This window comes from Somniosus microcephalus, chromosome 12 (genome assembly GCF_052327205.1).
Source record: "Somniosus microcephalus isolate GS21.2 chromosome 12, FLI_Smic_1.0, whole genome shotgun sequence".
Lineage (NCBI taxonomy): Eukaryota > Metazoa > Chordata > Chondrichthyes > Squaliformes > Somniosidae > Somniosus > Somniosus microcephalus.
In genome coordinates this window covers 126747626-126773641 of record NC_140998.1, presented here as the reverse complement: position 1 = coordinate 126773641, position 26016 = coordinate 126747626, and the positions used below count along the sequence as shown (strand labels likewise).

The window sequence follows — 26016 nt, the reverse complement described above, 5'->3', positions numbered from 1 at the left end:
TTTGGGTCTTCATACGGCGCCCAAAGAAGACCTGCAATCGTCCTCAGCCGAACTCGTTTATGGCCAGCCGCTCCGAGTACCAGGGGATTTCCTCCCTTCTCCCACAGAGCCATGGTCCGCCTCCCAGCAACTCGTCAGCCACCAGGAAGCGGCCAGATGCTTCGCTCCGGTGCCTACATCAAATCACCGGCTTACAGAGCTCCCACGTGCCAGCGGAGTTGAAGAATGCCGAGTACGTTTTTATCCGGCACGACGCTCACCGGGATCCGCTCGAGCCCCCTTACACTGGTCCTTTCCGCGTCATCGAATCAGGAGACAAATCCTTTTCGGTCGACATCGGAGGAAAGCCGGATCACATTTCGGTAGACCGGTTGAAGCCGGCTCACCTGGACCTGGACCGCCCAGTCGTCGTCGCTCAACCGCCGAAACGTGGCCAACCGCCCGCAGCCGCCGTGCCAGATCAACCACAGCCGTCCGCCAACTCGACCACACTCGCAGCGCCAGCTCAACCGCAGCCGCCCGTCAGCTCGACCACCGTCCATCAGCTTCCTCTGCCAGGTTACCGAAGTCGCTCGGACAGACTTGTCAGGTCTCCTCGACGTCTCACTTTTGCTGTTAAAGACAATTCTGGGGGGGCGCATGTGGCGGAGCCACCAAAGGACTCAGATCATTTGTACATAATTCCTTTAACAACATGTTAGCTACAGTTGAGTCTGTGGCCTAGAAATTCATTGTAGCCACTTCTGGGGCGGTAAAGTCGGGCGGCCGCTAAAGTTTGCGCCCGCCGCCAAATCGAGGCCACTTCTCCGATATTCATTAGCTTCACCCTAAGAGTTTGCTCGAGCGCTAAAACTGGCGCTGCACGCCTCTCTTTAGGCGCTAAACCGGCGGGCCGGGGCGCTAAACCGGAAGTTGGGCGCAGGGCAGGTGCGGCGAACTGCTGATTGACGGCAGACACTCTGGCTCCGGTGAGCTCTTAAAGGGGGAGGGTGGATTTGTTTTTTTGAAAGGCTGACACTGGTGTATTTGTGGTTTTGGGGAGGGTTTCTCTCCATCAGTTTGTTGTGTGTTCCCGTCGTCGTCGTCCTCCTCCTCCTCCTCCTCCTCTTCCTCTTCTTCCTCTTCCTCTTCCTCCTCCTCGCCAGCCATACCATTTCTAGTACAGGAGGGCCCTGTAATTTGCGCTCCCCGCGGCCCGCATCGGCTGTGTACCGTTCCACTTCACAGTCATTAGGGCCGCCCGGCGCACAATGGGCCGGCGCGAGTGAAGTTCCGGTTCGGGGCACACACAGGGCGTTGCACTAGTAAATGACGTCATGATCTGCGCGCGCTAAGACTTTGCGCCGGCGCTAAATGTGTACTGAAGTTGGGGCGAGGTGCAGATCGCGCTGCACCCGGGCGCTAAGCGCCTAGCGCTCGAGATCTACTCCTCCTAAGGCGCTAACGGCTGGCGCGCCCAACTGAATTTCTAGGCCTGTATCTTTATTTATGCTGTTTAACTGTACAGAGTGTGGTTGCTTTAACAGCGCGGTTAAAACGTGATGACATCACGCCGTTCATCACGTGATCCCCCACTGGCAGGAAAACGTCATGACGTCAGCCACAGGACTGCAGGGGCAGTCCTCGTGGAGCCTCCGAAGAGAGCAGACCTACATTCGATGTTATCCTGCAGTTTATTGTTAAAGCCTGTTTGTTTCATTAAAGTTCATTTTGTTTGATCGCCTGAGTAGAACTCGGTCTTTTAGTTAGGAACCCACGTTCCTACATTATTACAATTTTATTTTAATGCAGAAATGGTGACCAGGTGCTTGATGACATGCATGATGCAAATACAAATCAGTATTTATAACAAATGGACTATAAACTTCTTTCTTTCTCATGGTTTACTGTGGATTCTTGCATTTGAATTCAGCAATCTTAGCCTGGCGTTACAATACAACAGAATTTTATGAGTAGCAAGTCATACAAACATCATATGTTGGTGTTCAGAGAGATTTGGGTGTCCTCGTGCAAGAAACACAGAAAGCTAGCATGCAGGTACAGCAAGCAATAAGGAAGGCAAATAGCATGTTGGCCTTTATTGCAAGGGGGTTGGAGTATAAGAGTAAGAAAGTCTTGCTACAATTGTACAGAGCCTTGGTGAGACCACACCTGGAGTACTGTGCACAGTTTTGGTCTCCTTATCTAAGGAAGGATATACTTGCCTTGGAGGCGGTGCAACGAAGGTTCACTAGATTGATTCCTGGGATGAGAGGGCTGTCCTATGATGAGAGATTGTGTAGAATGGGCCTGTACTCTCTGGAGTTTAGAACAATGAGGTGATTCTGAAGGGGATTGACAGGGTAGATGCTGAGAGGTTGTTTCCCCTATCTGGCGTGTCTAGAACTAGGGGGCATAGTCTCAGGATAAGGGTAGGCCATTTAAGACCGCGATGAGGAGGAATTTCTTCACTGAGGGTTGTGAATCTTTGGAATTCTCTACCCCAGAGGGCTGTGAATGCTGAGTCTTTGAGTACATGCAAGGCTGAGATAGATAGTGATGTAAGAAAACTACTAGGCACTTAGTCTGAGTATTAAACAAGGCTTTAATCAACTGATTTTCAACATGGAGATCTGGTTGTGTCCTTCACTAGTTCCTGTTAACGAATGTCCTGAGCAAGCTGGGCCCATGCCCGAGTATTTATACTCTCCCTGGACAGCGCCACCAGCAGGCCGCCCAGTATTACTTCATAAGTCATTTCCACATGAATGACAAGATTCATGTCAGATAGATTTTTGGACTCTAGGGGAATCAAGGGATAGTCATAGAGTTATACAGCACAGAAAGAGGCCCTTCGGCCCATCGTGTCCACGCCGGCCATCAAGCCCTGTCTATTCTAATGCCATTTTCCAGCACTTGGTCCGTAGCCTTGTATGCTATGGCGTTTCAAGTGCTCATCTAAATGCTTCTTGAATGTTGTGAGGGTTCCTGCCTCTACCACCCTTTCAGGCAGTGAGTTCCAGATTCCAACCACCCTCTGGGTGAAAAAGTCTTTCCTCAAATCCCCTCTAAACCTCCTGCCCCTTACCTTGAAACAATGCCCCCTGGTTATTGACCCCTCTACTAAGGGGAAAAGTTCCTTTCTATCTACCCTTTCTATGCCCCTCATAATTTTGTACACCTCAATCAGGTCCCCCCCAGCCTGTCCAGTCGCTCTTCATAGCTGAAACACTCCAGCCCAGGTAACATCCTGGTGAATCTCCTCTGCACCCTCTCCAGTGCAATCACATCCTTCCTCTAGTGTGGCGACCAGAACTGCACACAGTATTCCAGCTGTGGCCTAACTAGCATTTTGTACAGCTCCATCATAACCTCCCTGCTCTTGCCTTCATTAGCCGAGGCATAGAATATAAGTATCCCATATGCCTTTTTAACCACCTTATCTACCTGTCCTGCTGCCTTCAGGGATCTATGTACATGCACACCAAGGTCCCTCTGATCCTCTGTCCTTCCTAGGGTCATTGTGTATTCCCTTGCCTTGTTAGTCCTCCCAAAATGCATCCAATGATATGGGGATCGGGCAGGAAAGTGGAGTTGAGGTCGATGATCAGCCATGATCTTATTGAATGGTGGAGCAGGCTTGAGGGGCTGTATGGCCTACTCCTGCTCCTATTTCTTATGTTCTTATTACGTAGACCTTTGTACTGTTTCCACGCCTTCAATGGCTGCTGAGGCTTTTAGTGGCCAAGGACAGCTGATAGGATAGTCAACTCTTTTCAGTCCTTAAAAGTTAACTAATAGTTTGGTGGGTTGGTAAAATTCAACAAAAGTAAGAGCACCTGCTAGAGGGGATTTCAGCTTGTACTGCATGTTCTGGCAATGTTTTGTTCTTCTAGCATCCTTCTGATAATGGTGTGGCATTCATGCCCAATGTACAATATGACTACAGCCAAAGAACATGCCTACCATTAAAATACTTTTCCTTTATTAATTTAACCTTATCACAACAAACAGATATAATGATGTGCATATTTACAATGCAGGAAATGTATATTGGTAAAGACATCCTATCCTGCAACAGTTTAAAAAAAAACAAGATTCAATTCAATTCAATTCAATTTTATTTGCCATATGTACTAGTACAATGGAATGCTTACTCCCCGTAGGGACACTGATTATGAGAAGCAATGTTTATTGATTGACCTTCTATTTTGTAGTACCCAATGAAAGATCTGTATTTGAAAAAATATCACACACTAATGCATTCTAGAATTTATATTACTCATGTAAAAACACTGGGCATTCTAATTACTTTACAAATCTATCTACAGTACCAGTTGAAAACAGGTGCATACTAAGAAGTCTGTTTCTCATTTTTAAATACAGGAAACTTTGGTTTATCCGGAGGTTATATGTCCGGAATACTCGATCCAACGGCAAAAATCAGGAGCCGTTTTCTATAAGTTTTTTTAGTTCTCGTTGCTTTTTTTTCCCAGTCAGGCACTGCAAGGTCTGTAGCTATAGCAACAGCTTCAGCTAGAGATGCTTGCAGCTGCAGCCGACTGTTTAGAAGCTGTTGCTAAGCAACAGTGTTTGTTGTCAGATACGGAGATGAAAACCTCCGTATGCTTCAACATTAACTTTGTATGTCCGGCAGTTTTGATAGATCGGCAACAGCTCGGTTCCGTCGGTGCCGGATATCACAAAGTTTCCTGTATTCAGCATGAACTATGAGCAAAAAAGAATAAGTGGATCCCATGCACAAAGTAACGTGCTCCATAGTCACAATTTTAAATAAAATTAAAATAGGTTACAATGCAAAAAAAGAGTTCGAAGAATAGTTCATTCGTACTTGTTAAAAATCTAGAGTATGAATTGCTCTGTGGTATTTGTTGCATACCTATGTATAGAGGACATAAAAATTGATATCTCAATGCAGTTTGTCTGTGATCTTTATATTAATGTGACGTGCAACAACTAGAAAAACAGTTGATTATATCCATTTTGCACTTGTGATAAATATTACCTGACATTCGTTGCCTTCTCCATGGTTCCGTAGCCCTCCAGTGTTACGTGTGTAGTTTCCCAAGGCTCCAATCTAATCCAGCAAATTCTCCAAAAACAGTCAGCACACCCGTAAGTATTGTACATTTATGAACCATTCGTCTACCCCCAGAAAAATCTCTCTAATATGTTGAATATTTGTTTTCTAACCATTATTTTAAACCTGAAAATCCCCTGGGATCATTCAGTCCTTTGTCTCAACCCTAATTCACTTCATTTGCATGGCTACCAGAAGGTGGTAAGGGATTTGTAGATGAAGGCAAAATCATATTCAACTCGGGTCATTGGACCTATATCCTTTGCTTAAGGCCGAAAATCAATGAGACTTGTAAAACATTGCAGTATTTTTGAAAATGATAAATTTAGATTTTGCTCTGATTTTGTTTCACGTTTTCAGTGCAAAATACATAAACCATAGCTTTCACTTGTGACAAGGAGGCTCTCTGCTATGAGGGTTTGCAATTCTGTTTCGGCACTGTCAGTGAGCCACAGTAAAAGTGGAATAGTTCTAATTTGTTCTCTCTACCTTATGTAGGAAAAGATAACGACTTGGGTTATATTTTCTGAGTCTTCACCTCTGGCATGGTATTGCACCTGCCGCCAACACATAAAGGAAAGTCACTGGTGCACTGCACACGATTTTTTTTTTTGTCTTATTGAAATCAGTGGACAGAAAATTGCATGCATAGCACCCACCATTTCTTGATGCATGCTGGCACCAGGCAAAGTACCTCATCTTGGGTATCAAGGGATATGGAGCAAAGGCAGGTAAATGGAATTGAGGTAGAGTTCCACCATGATCAAATTTAATGGCGGAACAGTCTTGAGGAGCCAAAAGGCCTACTTATGTTCCTATGGGCAAGGTCTAGTAAAATCTACCTTTATTTAATCGCAATGTTATTAACTAATAACTCTGAATGATGAAATTAGATTAAAGACAATATATTAGAAATAAATGTAAGGACTAAATAGAGTTTCTCTTGTTGCAAGTAGAAATTCTCTGTGCATTAAATATCTTCATTCTGCATTCTCCATATACTATAGGAGTGTAACCAAATTTGATAATCTCTGAGATAACCATATGCTGAGCATGCACATGAAAATGTTGTGATGATATTGCAGATATGTACTACTGCCTGCATTATTATAAATTCCCAGGTCTTAAACCATTACACCAGTTCTCCCCCCCCCCCCCCCCCCCCGACCCAGGTAAAGGTTCTTTGTTCTTTGGTCCTTGTGTTGATCTCTGCCAAAGATTTGCAGCTGAGTCTCCAGCCCCTCTACAGGAACAGTAACGATCACTTGGAAATTAGAGTATTCAACATTTTGTTGATCAGTCTGTTTCTTGTCAGGTATCTGAGGAGTTTAATATGACGATTACAGTTGGCACTGGGCAACAGACGTCACAGTAGGCTGTACTTTACAACGCATGCATTCAGAAGAAAAAAAAGCTATGTGCTCTTCAATTTATGTGGTGACCATAGCAATAAATCCATTGTTTCCTAGACAGTTATATGGAGAGAAAATAACACAGACAAAAACAAATGAACATTAACATACAAGGGACTAATAAATTGAAATTGTACACACAGCAGTGAGTTTGCCCAGGTGACCTGTGGTCCTGCAGTACCCCGCTCAGCGCTGACCTGGGCAATGCTCTGTCTGTATCAAAACAAAGTGTATCCATAGTTGGGCAGCACATCTGCACCAATATCTGCCAAAGTCGTTAAGTCACAACCACTGACTCATGTAGTCATTGCATAAAATGTTTGTTCCCTAACTATAATACCACAACGCCTTAAATTTATTTTGGTTTCTTAGAACACACCCAGAAGTCATGGCTACATGTATTATTCCGAATAAGAGAAACAAGCACAATAAGGCTAAGACTTTCAGCTACACACAGCTGCTGAAAACACAAAAGGGTGTTGAGGAAACACCTGCAGAACTGGAGAGCTCACTGTCACTGATAAACTGCTGCCTGAGACATCAACAGCGCCATACTCTCTGTAGCTCAAGTCCAAACTGAATCTGATCCCTCTAAGGAGCTAATTATTGGTCTCGCAACGCAGGACTCTTCAGACAGGAACTCCTCTACTCAAAGATCATGGCTCGACTTAACAATGCTTTGCACCTGGAGCACTTTGGACTAAATTCCCTCAGGAATGGCACTACAGCCAATGTGTGAATGTAAATATGCCCCCTGGGGACTTTAGAAACCATCCCAAATCATAACCCAAGAAAGCATTTCAAAGTGACCCTGGTTCTGTGCTCCCAATTTTTCATTTGGTAGACAGGAACTGGCTCAAGTACCTGGGGTAACAGTAACGTCCAAAGTCACCGATCTGCACAAAAAAAAGCATTCTTTCTGACAAATCTATACAAACACATCTCCAAGCGCTATACCATAGAATCATAGAATGGTTAGAGTACGGGAGAAGGCCATTCGGCCCGTCAAGCCCTTGCCGGCTCTCTGCAAGAGCACTTCAGCTAGTCCCACTCCCCCGCCCTTTCCCTGTAGCCCTGCAAAAAAAATTCTTTCAGGTACTTCTCCAATTCCCTTTTGAAAACCATGATCGAGTCTGCCTCCACCACCCTTTCAGGCAGTGCATTCCAGATCCTAACCACTCGCTGCATAAAAATGTTTTTCCTCATGGCGCCTTTGGTTCTTTTGCCAATCACCTTAAATCTGTGTCCTCTGGTTCTCGACCCTTCAGTCAATAGGAACAGTTTCTCTCTATCGAGTCTTGTCTAGACCCCTCATGATTTTGAACACCTTTATCAAATCTCCTCTCAACCTTTTCTGCTCCAAGGAGAACAACCCCAACTTCTCTAGTCTATCCACATAACTGAAGTCCCTCATCCCTGGAACCATTCTTGTAAATCTTTCTGCACCCTCTCTAAGGCTTTCACATCCTTCCTAAAGTGCGGTGCCCAGAGTTGGACACAATACTCCAGCTGAGGCTGAACCAGTGTTTTACAAAGGTTCATCATAACTTCTTTGCTTTTGTACTCTATGGGCTCGAATTTTATCGGGCCGTTGAGGCGGAATTGGAGGCGTGTGGGTGGTTAAAATTGCAAAAACTGGCGGGCGAGCCCAACCCCGCCTCCAAGCAATTTTCATTAAATCGTATCTACGGGTTCCGTCTCTGTCCCGCCTTCAAGAGGCGGGATAGGCCGTTAAGGCCCTTAACAAGCACTAAATTGCCTCTATAATGCCATTTTGATAGGCCTTCGTGATTTTAACCCTTTTCCCACGTGAAGCACGCCTGTTCTGAAACACGACAGTGAAACCTGGCGGTAGCACAATTGGATTGCTGACTATAAGCTGCAGTTTAACTATTAAATAGGAGATTTGATCAGCCATCATTTGCAGGTGGCAGGACTTTGTTGTCTCCGGTCTGGGGGAACTTTGAGAAGGTATAACCACAGCTGTGGAAGTTTGGAGCCTGACACCCATCTCCAGTGTGACCACCTGGGAAACCCCTCTCACCACCTTGACGGAGCGCTTCCTCAACTGAGGCCTATACCAGAAGCATGGGAACCATTTATTTCCTTCCCTTCTGGACATCAGATGAGGACGAAGACCAGCCGCAGCACTAGCAGAACCAGGAACAACAGCAGCACCAACAGCAGCAGCAACAACAGGAGCGCCAAGCTGCTGCTCGCCCACCTGAAGCTGCACAGGCCAGAAGGGGCCAGCGCATGGAAGCCTGTCGGTGCAGGAGATACCCCCCAAACAGGGCCTACAGACAGAGGATCAGCTACCTCAACATGTCTGAGCAGCAGTGCCAAAGGCGGCTCTGACTTTCACGAGAGGTAGTGGGTGACATCTGTGCAATGCTGCAACAAGACCTGGAGCCCAGAGGACCAGGTGGACAACCCTTACCAGTGGCCGTCAAAGTCACCACCGCACTCAACTTTTTTGCCTCCGGCTCATTCCAGGGATCAGCAGCAGACATCAGCGGCATCTCCCAGGCGGCCGCACACTTGCATCATGCAGGTAACCAATGCTCTCTTTGCCCTCGCGCACAATCACATCCATTTCACCAAGGATCAAGCAAGTGTCACGGCACGTGCGGTTGGATTAGCTAATCTGGCAGGCTTTCCAAGGGTGCAGGGCATCGTTGACTGCACACATGTGGCCCTTAAGGCACCCCATCGCAATCCAGGTATTTTTGTCAACCGCAAGGGCTTCCACTCCCTTAACATTCAGCTGGTGTGTGACCACAAGAAGGAAATTTTGCATGTTTGTGCCAAGTACCCTGGTAGTTGCCCTGACTCCTTCATACTGCGCCAGTCTAGTGAGCCTCCGCTATTCAGTCCGCCAGACCAACTTAACGGATGGCTACTTGGAGACAAGGGCTATCCCCTGAAGACGAGCTAATGACGCCGTTGAGGAGCCCATCCAACGAAGCTGAGGAGAGCTACAACTCCAGCCACATGTCCACCAGAGCCATAATCGAGCAAACCATCGGTTTGCTGAAGATGCGCTTCAGATGCCTGGATAGATCAGGTGGAGCCCTGCAGTACTCAGCAGCCAGGGTCTCCAGAATCGTCGTGGTTTGCTGTGCACTTCACAACATGGTACAGCGTCGTGGCTTGCAGATTCCTGAGGACCAAGTGGCTCGTCACATATCCTCCTCAGATGAGGAGGAGGAGAGCGAAAACAAACATCTTGCAGAGGCCCATCAACCAGCGGCAGCAGTACACGAGAATATTGCTGCCCGGGATGTAAGGAACGCACTCATCTTGGCCAGATTTGCTTAGCCTAGCCAATCAAGCACTTTTGCCTCGCAGCTTCTTACCTGAGCATCGACAATGGCCAAGAACCAGCGGATTCCTAGCAATTTGACCACCATACTGACAATTGCAAGTAATCCTAAGCCCTCCATGTGGAAGTCCCATTCACGAAATGACACATGCCACAACTACAGCCGTAGCCGTCAGATTTTTTATTTACAGTAATTATCTGATGGCTTTTTAACATAAAACATCAAATTTCACCCAAGTGACTACCCTTGTGACTATTTGTGCAGTATCTTTCTCTTACGCGTGCTCCTATGTGGTGCTTCCCCTGTGGCTTCAGCAGATGTGGAGGCCCCTTGCTCAGTTTCTTGCTGCTCCTGTCTCGACACATTTGGCGGGCGTCCTCTGGGGTTGCGAACCTGTGAGGGCTCGCCAACAGTCTGCTGCTCCTGCGGCTGTGCAGGGGTTGAGACGCCGATCTCAGTTGGGTGTGGGCTCTGGTGGGGCTCTGACCGAGGGCTCTGCAGTGGCATGGAAGTGTGAGCGCTTGGAGAGGAGCCCCCACTTCCTTGATGTCTGCCACCAACTTCCCTCTCATAGGTCAGGTCCCGCTCAGCGCTTGCAAGTGGCTTGAGAGCACCTTGCTGCACATCAGGGGGGCCATGAGGACCCGTATCTGCACTGGCAGTCCTACTCAGGAGGACTTCCATGAAGGTCTGGTCTGGTTTCTCTGTTCAATAGATGACCATCGCTCCTCCAGAGATGTCATTCTATTCAGAACACTCACCATGTTTTCTGCACTCTGGCGACTTATCACCTCCATGGAGGTTGCCATCCTTTCCATGGTGATGCATTCATGTGCCAATGACTCCAGAAAGGCTCTGCTCATGTTTGCAATGGACTCCTCCATTCGCTCCACACTCACAGCGACCCTGGAGACAAAACCTGCCAGAGACTCCTGCATCTGTTCCTGGAGTTTCAGCACCGCTGATCTTATGGATGGACCCAGACGCAGAGGGTCGACATGCAACTGAGCCGAGCTGGGAGAGTCCTGCGCCCTCCAACTAGGACTCTCCACTGCTGTCCCTGTCTGCACATTCTGCTGATGCCCACTTGTGACAATACTACTCTATCTCGCGATGTTCCCTCCGAGGTATGAGTGTCTGCGCTGGTGCTGGGTGCGGTGAATTCTGCTGACGCTGCGCCCTCAGATGTTGCAGCTTCCTCTGAGGAGTCTTGAGGCTCATGCTCTTCCTCCTGGATAGTGGGGACGGGTGCTTGCGATGGTCCTGTGGGGGAGTAAAGGAAAGAGTCAGAGATGTGAGGCCAAGGTTACATGCACATTGCATATTGCAGATGATCATAAGTCCATCTGTTAGAGCTTCAGAATCATTATCAGCGACTCGTGCAATGTCATTGAGAGAGATGGAAAACTATTCTGTTACCAGCATGCTGTGGTGCGCCCATCTGTCCATCTTCCTCCACTCCCACGATCTCCAGGACCGCCTCCTCCCAGGTAGTGAGCTGGGCTACTGATGGTGGCCCTCCTCCTGTCCTCGCTCTTTCCCTCTTATAGTGAGCTCACTTTTCCTGCAATGAGGGAGACAAGTGGAGTTTGAGTGAGAATGAAGGAGTGAGTGTAGAGAATCCATAGCATAGATGTTTAGAAGGAGACAATGATGGAGTGAGATGGCAAGACCAAGGGCCCTCCCTGTGTGTTGTAAGTTTTAATTGCATCACAGTGATAGGGAGTGTGAGGGCTGCATAGTTGAATAGTTAGGTGACTGTGACCATAGAGAGAGAGGGAATGGGTAAGAATGCATGGATGTCAGTGTCAAGTGGGATGTGGAGGAAGAGATTGCTAAAGCTGAGTGCTGGTGAGGAGAGGCAATGGGGATCAGATTGAGGGTGATGGGAAAGTCATACTCACTTTTCCAGTGTGCAGAAGGTCATGAAACCTCTTGCTGCACTGAAGCCAGGTTCTGCAGGTTATTGACAAAGAGTTGACCTCCTCTGCCACCTGGATCCACACAGCCTTGGTTTGCTGGGGAGGCTTCTTCCTCCCTGAAGAAGGGAAGAGCACCTCTTTATTTGCTCTTGCTCTCTCTACTAAAGCCTGCAGGGCAACGTCATCAAAGCGGGGTGCAGACCTAGGTCTCTGGCTGGCCATTCTTCCTGCAGGTGCCTCTAACATGCAAGGGCAAAAGCTTGGCAGTCTGCAGAAGAAGCAAGGCTTGTTGCAGACCTTAAATGCTGCAGCAATGATGACGTCATCGGAGGCGACTTTCAGACTGGGAAAACTCATTGGCCATGGGTTCCCACACGTTGGAACTCAATTGGCCAATTAAGTTAAAATGGCATCATTTTCCCACATCGATTTAGAATCGGGTGGCTAACACGAAATGCGGATTACACGACCCCAGCCCACCCCAGTATCAAAATCCAGCCCTCTGCCTCTATTTATGAAGCCCAGGATCCTGTATGCTTTTTTAACCGCTTTCATACCCTGCCCTGCCACCTTCAACGATTTGTGCACATGTACCCCCAGGTCGCTCTGTTCATGCACCTGCTTTAGAATTGTACCTTTGAGTTTACATTGCCTCTCCTCGTTTTTCCTACCAAATTATATCACTTTGCACTTTTCTGTGTTAAATTTCATCTGCCACGTGTCCGCCCATTTCACCAGCTTGTCTATGTCTTCTTGAAGTCTATTACTATCCTCCTCATTGTTCACTATACTTCCAAGTTTTGTGTCATCTGCAAATTTTGAAATTGTGCCCTGTACACCCAAGTCCAAGTCATTAATATATATCAAGAAAAGCTGTGGTCCTAGTACCGACCCCGGAGAACACCACTGTATACCTTCTTCCAGTCTGAAAAACAACCGTTCACCACTACTCTCTGTTTCCTGTCACTTAGCCAATTTCGTATCCATGCTGCCACTGTCCATTTTATTCCATGGGCTTCAGCTTTGCTGGCAAGCCTATAATGTGGCACTTTATCAAACGCCTTTTGGAAGTCCATGTACACCACATCAACCGCATTGTCCTAATCAACCCTATCTGTTTCCTCATCAAAAAACTCGATCAAGTTAGTTAAACATGATTTGCCTTTAACAAATCTGTGCTGTCTATCCTTAATTAATCCACACTTGTCCAAGTGACTGTTAATTTTGTCCCGGAATATCGTTTCTAAAAACTTCCCCACTACCGAGGTTAAACTGACTGACCTGTAGTTGCTGGGTTTATCCTTGTACCCTTTTTTGAACAAGGGTGTAACATTTGCAATTCTCTAGTCCTCTGGTGCCACTCCTGTATCTAAGGAGGATTAGAAGATTATGGTCAGTACCTCCGCGATTTCCACCTTAACTTCCCTCATCATCCTAGGATGTATCCCATCTGGTCCTGGTGACTTATCTACTTTAAGTACAGCCAGCCTTTCTAGTATCTCCTCTTTATCAATTTTTATTCCATCCAGAATCTCCACTGCCTCCTCTTTCACTATGACTTTGGCAGCATCTTCTTCCTTGGTGAAGACAGATGCAAAGTACTCATTTAGTACCTCAGCCATGCACTCTGCCTCCATGCGTAGGTCTCCTTTTTGGTCCCTAATCGGCCCCAACCCGCCTCTTACTACCCGTTTACTATTTATATACCTGGTTTGGTTCCAGATCAAAAGACAGCACAAAAAACCTCAGAGAACCCTGGAAGCAAGACCTGGACCAGCAGACAACTGCCACCTGCAGCAGAATGCACGAGGACCACCTCAGAATAATGTATTGAGGGTACTGCACCCCACACGTGCTCCACAATTTCTGTCCCTCGCTGATGAGGTGTTCACTCTGCAAACATGCTGGTCCTACCCATCTCATTCAGCCTTTTATGGGCTTGAATCCGGGAGACCACAGAAAGCGCAGGATAGACCTCAATCCCTGCAGATCTGAACTGCAAGCTCACTCACTATGGAGCAAATCCTTCTGCAACACGCAGACTAGTATTATGGCGCTTTTATTACGATGCTCCTCTTCTCCCTCCTCTCAATTTGTACAACTTTGGTATCTTCCTGCAGTTTATGAAAGATGGGATATAGAATGAAGAAGATAACTTATTTGGTAGGATCTTATACATTCTTTGATCTGCATCCTGCACAGAGCACAATCCCACCCCTCTCACAGATCCTGCAGGGCTATTGTTTTTGGGGCTATTGGTGTTAAGTTTGTTTTATTTCAATTTAGCTTGGGGTTTGTATAATACAGGAAAAGAAGAACATGTGCGGTTCTATCTGCAACAGCATTTTCATGTGCATGCTGAGCACAGTGTTTCTCCAGAACCTACTGAGGAACTGTGTACTCCTACAGTCCGTGTGGCTGATGCACATGATTCGAATAATAAAGTAGACCTGGCAGGTTGTTCATTTATCTCTTTATAACAGTAATTTATTGTGTTATTTTGTTCAGTGAGAAGCCTTATCAATTTAGAAGCACATTTTTTTTTAAATAGTTCAGTTAAATATTTTTGGTTTATAACCTGTTGATAAATTACAGTTTAATCGCCGATAAGTCATATTTTCAGTCAATTATAATTCAGTTTTATAGTTTGCACCATTTTTAAAGTCTATTTAAGCACTCTGGATTCTAATCATGAAATTACATAACATAGCATTAAATCGTTTGTGCATAGCTCACACCTTTACCATAATATTTTGGGGGAGAAATTCGGTATCGCCCCGTTTGGGGCACTACATTTTAAACGTTGAAAAAATTAGCACCAGGTGCTAATGTTTTTCAACTTTAAAAAAAAGTGGTTTTGCGCTCCAGGAAGTGCAGCGCTAAATCAAGCGCTCCACTTCCTTCCTGGAGTGCAACATGCAGCAGGCGGGGCGGTAGATGTGCAGCGCTGCACAATGGGCCGTGCAGCGCTGCCGCTTTGGAAGGCTCCTTCCTTGTGTTGAAGGGAAGGGCCATCGCTGTAGGCTCTGCAAGGGCAGGACTTACCTGGTCCCCGATGGCCACCCGATCAGCCCAATGCACTGCAGCAGAGTGCCGGGCTGATCGAACGCTGGCGAAGAAAAATGAAAAAAAAAACAGAAACAGCAGTTCAGTATTTTTTTCCCTTACCTCGGCCACCTCGCCTTTAAGTATCGCGACCGGCCTCCCGATGAACGCCTCCTGCAGCTGCCAGTGTTTTCGCCCAGCGATGCTGCAGGGGGCGGAACCGAAGTTCAGGTCCGGGGCGATGCGCACGGTGATGACGGCACGATCGCCGGGCGAAGGAGATCGTGGTGCAACGCCATACCGCCGCCACAAACCTCCCGCCAAATACAGCGGGAGTCGATCTTCTCACCGCGCCCGGTCGGTAAGTGATTAGCGTCCCGTTATCGTCCCCCGGAGGCAATAACGGGAGGCGCTAAGGTGCCCAATTTCTAGCCCTTTATGTCTTATTCTTGGGGTAGAGTTTCCACTTTGGACTCAATCGGTGATTCTGGCGCAGATTGCGCCCCTTTTGAAGTGTTTTTTCCCCCCAGTTTCCGCTCAAATTCATTTGCATATCGCTGAATGTAAAATCTGCCATGAACCAGCGCAATCGGGCAGCGTTTTAGGACATCGTTTTTTTTTAAATTTTGCTTTAAAAAATATTCCTTGATATATTTAAGAGTGGTAACTTGCTGAAGGTTGATTGAAACAACTGAAACTGGGTTTATCATAAAAAATAAGCACTTTAAATCACAGTGTCAATCCACCACCCGATTTTAAATGACTGAAATGACTTTTAAAAGTTATACAATTTTCTAGTTAGATTGGGGTACAGTAGTCAGTTCCTTGGTAATTTTAAAAGAAAAATTCATTCAAAACCTTTCAAACCTTACCTATTCGTGTCCTTGCGCCTAAAAGATCCAGTTTAATTTTCGGAGCCTACAAACCTCAAAGGCCTGCAAACGAGCGCAATTGACGGAAACTCCCAGTGGTGATTAATTCATCCTGGGGGTGTGGCCAGTTTTGTGGGCGGGGCCTGCTTCTAGCGCGATGTTTGTAAAACTGGCGCAAAAGATCGCGGTGTGGCGGAGCCACTAAGGGATTCCGATCAAATGTATATAATTCCCTTTAACAATATGTTAGCTACAGCCTGAGTCTGTATCTTTGTATATACTGTTTGCATGTACAGAGCGCGGTCCCTTTAAGAGCGCGGGCAAACGCGATGACGTCACGCTGTTCATCACGTGATCCCCCACCGGCGGGAAAAACGTGATGACGTCATGATGCCAGCCATGTGACCGCCCAAGCAGTCCTCGTGGAGCCTCCGAACTGACTAGACCTGTATTCGTAGTTCTCTTGCAATTGTTTGTTAAACTCAATTAGTTTTACATTAAACATCGTTTGTTTGATCGCCTGAGTCGACCTCAGTCTCTTGCTAGGAACTAGACATTCCTACATTGGTGACCCCGACTTTTGCGAACGGTTTTCGCAGAAGGAACGAAGTATGGAAACAAACGCCGTTGCATTGAAGCTGCCGCAATTCTGGGAGCAACAAGCAACCGCGTGGTTCATCCAGGTCGAAGCCCAGTTTGCATTACGGAACATCGTTGCGGATCAGACCCGATATTTTTACGTGGTCTCCGCACTCGACAGCTCCACCGCGTCGCGGATCGTCAGCCTGCTTGAGAACCCCCCGGACGACCGCAAGTATGAAACAATCAAGGCGCGGTTGTTACAGGTCTTCGGGCTCACGAAGTCGGAGCGCGCCCGCCGACTGCTCGCTATGCCCGGCCTCGGGGACTCCAAGCCGTCTGAACTCATGAGCCAAATGCTCACGCTCCTTGGCTCCGAACCGGAATGCTTCCTCTTTAGGGAGCTCTTCCTCAGTCAGTTACCGGAGCAAGTACAAGCTGCCCTGGCCAGGTCCGAAGTCACAGACTGCGCAGCGCTTGCTGCCGAAGCGGACAAGATTTTCGCGGTGACGCAGCAGTATTGCGCTGCCACGAGGCGCCCATCCCCCACAGACGCCACCCCAGCTCCTCAACCTTCGGGGCTGTGCTCCTACCACGCGCAGTTTGGCGCGAAAGCCAGATGTTACCGCCCTCCCTGCAGCTTCTCTCCCAAAAAAAACCAACTGCAACCCCGGCAAAAGAAGAACGGGTCTGACGGGTGCCCCGCGGCTGCGATGGCAATCGGAAATTCTGGCAAGCTGTTGTTCATCACCGATTCCATCTCTGGTCGGCGATTCCTATGCGACACCGGCGCACAGTGCAGCATTATACCCGCGTCCGCTATTGATGTTCAAGCTGGGAGGCACGGCCTCTCACTCGAAATGGCTAATGGCGGAGCTATCTGGACCTTCGGCAAACGGCGGGTCCAGGTGTGCTTCGGCGGCCAGCGATTTGTTTGGGAATTTGTTACGGCCAGGGTTTCACAAGTCATCCTCGGCACGGATTTCCTGTGCGCCAACGGCCTGCTGGCCGATGTGCAGAACCGGCGGCTGATCAACACATCCACATTTCACTCCATTCCTTGCCACCGTGGTACCACCATGTCGTGCACCGTCTCCTGCGCTTTCCCAACTCCGGACGAATTTGCTCGCCTGCTCGGTGAATTTCCGGACCTGACCAGACCTACGTTCTCCTCTACGGCCACAAAGCATGGTGTGGAACACCACATCACTACCACCGGCCCCCCAGTCCACGCACGGGCCCGGCGCCTCGAACCCGGCAAGCTGGTGGTCGCGAAGTCGGAGTTCGCTACGATGGAACGCCTGGGGATTATTCGCCGGTCCAATAGTCCCTGGTCTTCGCCTCTCCACATAGTACCGAAACCTGGCGGTGGATGGCGGCCATGCGGCGACTATCGGCGACTTAACGACGCTACCACTCCTGATCGATACCCGATCCCCCCACATTCAGGATTTCTCTGGCCATTTGGCTGGGAACACCGTGTTTTCCAAGGTGGATCTATTCCGAGGCTACCACCAGGTCCCGGTACACCCGCAGGACGTGCAGAAGACCGCAGTCATCACCCCATTCGGCCTTTTTGAATTTTTGAGGATGCCTTTTGGGTTGAAGAACGCTGCCCAGGCCTTCCAGCGCCTCATGGACTCCGTGCTGCGGGACCTCAAGTTCCTTTTCGTCTATTTAGACGACATCTTCGTGGCCAGTCGAAATAAGGAGGAGCACATCACGCACCTGTGCACCCTCTTTTGTCGCCTCAGCCAACACGGCCTGATTCTCAACCCGGCCAAGTGTCAGTTTGGTCTGCCCCACATTGATTTCCTGGGACATCGCATCACATCGGAGGGAGCGGTGCCTTTGCAAGCAAAGGTAGAGGCGGTGACATCCTTTCCGCGCCCGCAGACCATCAAGGCCCTGCAGGAGTTCCTCGGGATGATAAATTTATACCACCGCTTCGTGCCTAAGGCAGCTCTGCTCATGCAGCCCCTGTACGAGGCCCTCAAGGGCAAGTCTGGCAAGGATCCGGTAAGCTGGACGGCCGACATGGACCGGGCGTTCGTTGACACAAAAAGCGCCCTCGCCAACGCGACCATGCTGGCGCACCCGCTGCCAAGTGCCACCATTGCCCTCACCACCAACGCGTCAGACTACGCCATCGGCGCAGTGCAGGAACAGTGGGTAAATGGAATGTGGCAACCGCTGGCGTTCTTCAGCCGTCAACTACGGCAAAACGAGCAGAAGTACAGTACCTTCGACCGGGAGTTGCTGGCTCTTTTTCTGGCCATCCGCCATTTCTGGTTCTTGCTGGAAGGACGTCCTTTCACTGCTTTTGTAGACCATAAGCCACTAACGTTCGCTATGGCCAAGACTGCCGAACCGTGGTCAGCCCGACAACAATGTCAGTTAACGTTTATCTCTGAATTCACTACTGATATTCAGCACGTGGCCGGTAAAGACAACCTGGTGGTGGATTGCCTCTCCCGCGCGACCGTTCAGGCGGTCCAGCTCGGCATCGATATGCCCTCATGGCTGCGGATCAAGCCTCGGATCCAGAGGTGCAAGCTTACCGAACCAGCCCCTCTAGCCTCCAAGTGGCCAACGTCAAATTCCACGCCGCAGGCACCACGCTACTTTGTGACGTCTCCGTAGGAGATCCTCGCCCTATCGTGCCGGTCGCCTGGCGCCGAAAAGTGTTTGACGCCATACACGGGTTGTCACACCCTGGCATGAAGGCCTCGCAAAGGCTGATGTCGTCCAAGTTCGTTTGGCGGGGCATGCATATGGATGTCCACGACTGGGCCAACACCTGCGTGGTCTGCCAAAAGGCCAAGGTGCAGCATCACGTCAAAGCTCCATTGGCCACCTTCGCTGTTCCGGAGCAACAGTTCGATCACGTGAATGTGGACCTGGTGGGGCCACTTCCACCTTCTCATGAGTTTACACATATCCTTACGATGGTAGACCACACCACTAGATGGCCAGAGGCAGTTCCCTTGTCATCCACCACTTCGGCAGACGTAGCCAGGGCATTCATCTCCTCTTGGGTCGCCCGTTTCGGGGTACCGGCGGACATCTCTTCTGATCGTGGACCGCAATTTTCCTCTGAGCTCTGGAACACAGTGGCTCAGGGGCTCGGCATCAAGCTACATCGCACCACAGCCTACCACCCACAGGCGAACGGCCTGCGCGAATGGTTTCACAGGTCGCTCAAAGCCACACTGAGGGCCAGCCTCCAAGGCGCTGGATGGGTGGACAGGCTACCATGGGTCCTGTTGGGTCTTCGCACGGCACCCAAGGAAGATCTTCGCTCGTCCTCGGCAGAGCTCGTCTATGGCCAGCCGCTACGCGTACCAGGGGATTTCCTTCCGACTCCAACAGAGCCATGTTCCGCATCCAATCAACTCATCAGCCACCAGGAGGCAGCCAGGTGTTTTGCACCAGTACCAACGTCACATCACGGCTTTCAGAGCTCCCATGTCCCAGCAGAGCTGAAGAACGCCAAATATGTGTTCATCCGCCACGACGCTCATCGGGATCCGCTCAAGGCCCCTTACACTGGTCCTTTCTGAGTGCTAGAGCCGGGAGACAAAACTTTCTCAGTGGATATCGGAGGTAAACCGGACCACATTTCGGTTGACCGGTTGAAGCCAGCACACTTGGACCTTGACCGCCCGGTCGAGACCGCACAGCCGCCAAAACGTGGCCGACCGTCCACAGTCACCGTGCCAGATCAAGCGCAACCGCCCGCCAACCTGCCCACCGTCCAGCAGCTTCCACTCCAAGTGTACAGAAGTCGCTCTGACAGGCTTGTCAGGCCTCCTCGCCGTTTCACTTTTTCTGTTATGGGGGGCGCATGTGGCGGAGCCACTAAGGGACTCCGATCAAATGTATATAATTCCCTTTAACAATATGTTAGCTACAGCCTGAGTCTGTATCTTTGTATATACTGTTTGCATGTACAGAGCGCGGTCCCTTTAACGTCACGCCGTTCATCATGTGATCCCCCACCGGCGGGAAAAACGTGATGACGTCATGACGCCAGCCACGGGACCGCCCAAGCAGTCCTCGTGGAGCCTCCGAACTGACTAGATCTGTATTCATAGTTCTCTTGCAACTGTTTGTTAAACTCAATTAGTTTTACATTAAGCATTGTTTGTTTGATCGCCTGAGTCGACCTCAGTCTCTTGATAGGAACTAGACATTCCTACAGCGGAAACTCGAGTTGCGCTGAATGCAATTTCCGCTTAAAATTCCATGATCTTTTGCGCCGGTTACGCCAATATCGGGGGAATTGTGCAGAAATAACCAGCGCAGCCGAGCGGAAACTCCAGGCCAAGATCTTTAACTCTACCATTATATCACAGTCTGATGCCTCTGTCGTGCAATGTCCCATCAGCAGAGCCAAGTGACATTGCTGCCTGTGCCTCACATTAAGCTCAGTGACAAAATAAGATGATATATATGTGTTTGATTGTATCTGGGAGCTCCACTGCCCGTCTGGTTTATTTTTAGTATTAGGAGATCACCAGCACCTTCTCTCCGAACATGAAAAATTTTTGTGCTCAGTAACCTAGGATGAGAAAAGGCCATTAGGCTCAGGCACTCACCCCATTTCTTGTTGAATGTCATCCTCTTCAAGTTCTTTCTGGAAGGATTAGCTAGGATGGGCAGAATCGCCTTCTCCATTTCTATCTGTCTTGTTATTAAAATTCTCATCCTTGTTCTCAAATCCCTCCATGGCCTCGCCCCTCCTTATCTCTGTAATCTCCTTCAGCCCTATAATCCCCCTAAACCTCTGCGCTCCGCCTATTCTGGCCTTTTGAACATCCCCGACTTCCTTCGCTCCGCCATTGGCGGTCATGCCTTCAGCTGCCTAGGTCCGAAGCTCTGGAATTCCTTTCCTAAATCTTTCCACTTTTCTTTCCTCCTTGAAGACGCTTCTTAAAACCTACCTCTTCAACCAAGCTTTTGGTCATCTGCCCTAACATTTCCTTGTATGGTTCGGTGTCATTTTTTTTTTAACACTCCTGTGAAGTGCCTTGGGACGTTTTATTACATTCAAGACGCTATATAAATATTTGTTGTTACAGTCTCATGTCTCTCCGATAGCTCCATGGGGACCATGTGACTGGAAAATCACCCATGTCATTGCTCACAGTATTGTCTTCTAATCAGGCCCTGCTAATCATGTGCTTAGCAGCATCAAATCAGATCGAAGAATAATTTTAGAAAAAAGCAAAGTACGCAGCCTTTCTACTTGAAACAGATATTTAACACTTAAACAAATCACATCAGCCAAGCCCCTAGAAATTTACATCATCTCCAACTTTCCCCATTGGTCTATCCTGGATGGACCTTCACCCGGAGGAACAGAGAAAGCCACCAGGTTCAACAGACGGAGGTTTTAGTTGGAAGGTGAGTCTCAGGAGGATGGACTGTCAGTCATCATAGATAAAACTTGCTTTTAACGGAGGGTGCCCTTCAGGCCCCCTTACACATTCCTGGCTCTGTCGTCCTTGGCCTGTGAGCGACACTGAAACTGTGATTGAGTGGGATGTGATGAGCAATTGACTGAACTGAAACGTAAGTTTAACAGTGTTAGGTGGTGCAATAGAAAAGAGAATTTGCACCTGGAGCACTTTGGACTGGTACTGTACCTGAGCTAGGAGTGCTCAATCTTGACTCTGGATGCCAAAAGTGATAAATGTTCAATTTTCCAGCCCTTCAGGTCCTTTTCTTTGATGAGCACAATAATTCACCTCACAATCAATCACCTCACCCACCCCCCACCTAAAAGTGATGATTTACTTAATCAGCTAGTTTGAAGTAATTGTAACTATTCTGGAGTGGTAGAGAGTGAACTTGCTCCAAGTTCCCTACAGGTTAAGTGTACATTCTTCTCCATTTCTTCAATAGGCCATCTACAACTTCACGGTTTCTGAAAGGTGTTCTTACAGAGGTATATAAAATAGTAAAGGGAATGAAGGTCTGGAATATTATTTTAAATTATTTTAAATTAAATGGTAAGAATAGGACAAGGCGACGTAGATTCAAACCAGAAGAAGGTAAATTTAGAACTGATGTTACGAAATTCTCCTTGATCAACGTCTGGAATAAATGTACAGAAAGAGTAGTAGAGGCAAAAACTCTGGAATCATTTAAGAAACTATTGAATGATGATATGGGAAAAGAAGAAAGAAAGAAAGACTTGCATTTATATAGCGTCTTTCACGACCACCGGACATCTCAAAGCGCTTTACAGTCAATGAAGTACATAGAAACATAGAAGATAGGAGCAGGAGTAGGCCATTCGGCCCCTCGAGCCTGCTCCACCATTCAATGCGATCATGGCTGATCATCCAAATTCAGTACCCTGTCCCTGCTTTCTCCCCATATCCCTTGATCCCTTTAGCCTTAAGAAATATGTCCAACTCCTTCTTGAATATATTTAATGAATTGGCCTCTACTGCCTTCTGTGGAAGAGAATTCCACAGGTTCACCACTCTCTGGGTGAAGAAATTCCTCCTCATCTCTGTCCTAAATGGCTTATCCCTTATCTTTAGACTGTGACCCCTGGTTCTGGATTCCCCGACCATTGGGAACATCCTTCCTGCATCTAGTCTGTCTAATCCTGTTAGAATTTTATAAGTTTCAATGAGATCCCCTCTCATTCTTCTAAACTCCAGCGAGTACAAGCCCAATCGACCCAATCTCTCTTCATACGTCATTCCTGCCATCCCAGGTAGCAGTCTGGTGAATCTTCGCTGAACTCCTTCCATGGCAAGAACATCCTTCCTCAGATAAGGCGACCAAAACGGCACACAATACTCAAGATGTGGTCTCACCAAGGCCCTGTACAACTGCAGCAAGACATCCTTGTTCCTGTACTCGAACCCTCTCGCTATGAAGGCCAACATACCATTTGCCGCCTTAACCGCCTGCTGCACCTGCATGCTTACCTTCAGCGACTGGTACACAAGGACACCCAGGTCTCATTGCACTTCCCCTTCTCCCAATCTATTGCCATTCAGATAATAATCTGCCTTCCTGTTTTTGCCACCAAAGTGGATAACCTCGCATTTATCCACGTTATATTGTATCTGCCATGCTTCTGCCCAATCACCCAACCTGTCCAAATCATACTGGAGTTTCTCAGCATCCTCCTCACAGCACACACGCCCACCCAGCTTTGTGTCGTCTGCAATCTTGGAGATATTACATCTAGTTCCCTCGTCCAGATCATTAATATATATTGTGAATAGCTCAGGTCCAAGGACCGATCCCTGCGGTACCCCACTAGTCACTGCCTGCCACTCGGAAAAAGAGCCGTTTATTCCAACTCTTTGCTTTCCGTCTGCCAACCAGTTCTCTATCCAAGTCAATACCTTGCCCCCAATCCCATGTGCCTTAACTTTACACGCTAATCTCTTATGTGGGACCTTATCGAAGGCCTTTTGCAAGTCCAAATATACCACATCCACTGGTTCTCCCTTATCTATTTTACCAGTTACATCCTCAAAAAATTCCAGTAGATTAGTCAAGCATAATTTACCTTTTGTAAATCCATGTTGACTTTGTCCGATCCGGTCACTGTTTTCCAAGTGCTCTGCTATTACATCTTTTATAATTGACTCTAGCATTTTCCCCACTACCGATGTCAGGCTTACTGGTCTGTAATTCCCCGTTTTCTCTCTACCACCTTTTTTGAACAGTGGGGTAACATTAGCTACCCGCCAATCCATGGGTACAGTTCCAGAGTCTATTGAATTTTGGAAGATGACCAGCAATACATCTACTATTTCTAGGGCCACTTTCTTAATTACCGTAGGATGTAGATTATCAGGCCCTGGGGATTTATCGGCCTTCAATCCTGTCAATTTCCCTAACACCATTTCCCTACAAATACTGATTTCTTTCAGTTCCACCCTTTCATCAGACCCTATGTTCCCTGACATCTCTGGGACGTCATTTGTGTCCTCCTTTGTGAAGACAGAACCAAAGTATGTATTTAATTGGTCTGCCATTTCTTTGTTCCCCATTATAAATTCCCCTGATTCTGACTGCAAGAGACCTACGCTTGACTTCACCAATCTTTTTCTCTTCACGTATCTATAAAAGCTTTTACAGTCAGTTTTTATGTTCCTTGCAAGCTTACTCTCATACTCTATTTTCCCCCTCTTAATTAATCCCTTTGTCCTCTTTTGTTGAATCCTAAACTGCTCCCAATCCTCAGGTTTACTGCTTTTTCTGGCCAATTTATATGTCCTCTCCTTGGATCTTATGCTATCCCTAATTTCCCTTGTTAGCCACGGTTGAGTCACCTTTTTTGTTTTATTTTTATGCCAAACTGAGATGAACAAATTCTGTAGTTCATCCATGCAGTCTTTGAATGTTTGCCATTGCCTATCCACCGTCAAACCTTTGAGTGACATTCCCCAATCAATCCTACCCAACTCGCACCTCATACCATCATAGTTTCTTTTATTTAAATTCAGGACCCTAGTCTCTGTGTCAACTACTTCACTCTCCATCTTAATGAAGAATTCTATCATATTATGATTGCTCCGACCCAAGGGGCCTCGCACAACAAGATTGCTAATTAATCCTTTCTCATTACATAATACCCAGCCTAAGATGGCCTGGTCTCTAGTTGTTTCCTCGACATATTGGTCCAGGAAACTATCCTGTATACACTCCAGGAATTCCTCCTCCACAGTATTGTTACTAATTTGGTTAGCCCAATCTATATGTAGATTAAAGTCACCCATGATAACTGCTGTGCCATTATTGCACGCTTCTCTAATTTCCCTTTTAATGCCATCCCCGACCTCCGCATTACTGTTTGGAGGTCTATATACCACTCCCACTAACGTTTTCTGCCCTTGGTATTTCTCCGTTCTACCCATACAGATTCCACATCATCAGAGCTAATATCCTTCCTTACAATTGTGTTAATCCCCTCTTTACCCAGCAATGCTACCCCACCTCCTTTTCCTTTTTGCCTATCTTTCCTGAATATTGAATACCCCTGGATGTTGAGTTCCCAGCCTTGGTCACCCTGGAGCCATGTTTCCGTAATCCCAATCATATCATTTTCGATTACCTCTATTTGCTTTTGAAGTGTAGTCGCTGTTGTGATGTAGGAAATGCAGGAGCCAATTTGTGCACCACAAGCTCCTACAAACAGCAACGTGATAATGACCATATAATCTGTTTTTTGTTATGTTGGTTGAGGGATAAATATTGGCCAGGACACTGGGGATAACTCCCCTGCTCTTCTTCGAAATCGTGCCATGGAATATTTTTCCACCTGAGAGCAGACGGGGCCCCAGTTTTACGTCTCATCCGAAAGACGGCACCTCCGACAGTGCAGCGCTCCCTCAGTACTGCACTGGACTGTCAGCCTAGCTTTATGTGCTCAAGTCCCTGGAGTGGGACTTGAACCCACAACCTTCTGACTCGGAGGTGAATGTGCTACCAACTGGGCCACAGCTGACACTTGAGTGATCTTTCTGGGTAGATGAAATAAGATGGGTTGAATGGCCTTCCTCATCCGTAAGAAACGTGTGATATGCTGTGGGGTACAGCCTGTATTATTGGATCAATTCATAAAGCACATTTTATCATTGTAGACAGATGAATCTCCTGCAGGGAGAGTTGCCAATTGAATTTTATTATCCTCACCCTTGCATCCATTTTAAAAATCTCTGCTAAGCATTTTGGCTATTTTTTAAAAATTATTCATTCTCAGGATGTGGGCATCACTGGCACGGCTGGCATTTATTG

At 47.6% G+C, this 26016-nt stretch overlaps 1 protein-coding gene across 4 annotated transcripts in view; it reads left to right on the top strand.

Annotated features, from left to right (window-relative positions):
• The window catches only part of LOC147109516 (gephyrin), a 164770-nt gene that overhangs the window by 3957 nt on the left and 134797 nt on the right, over positions 1-26016 (top strand). The window lies entirely within an intron of this gene.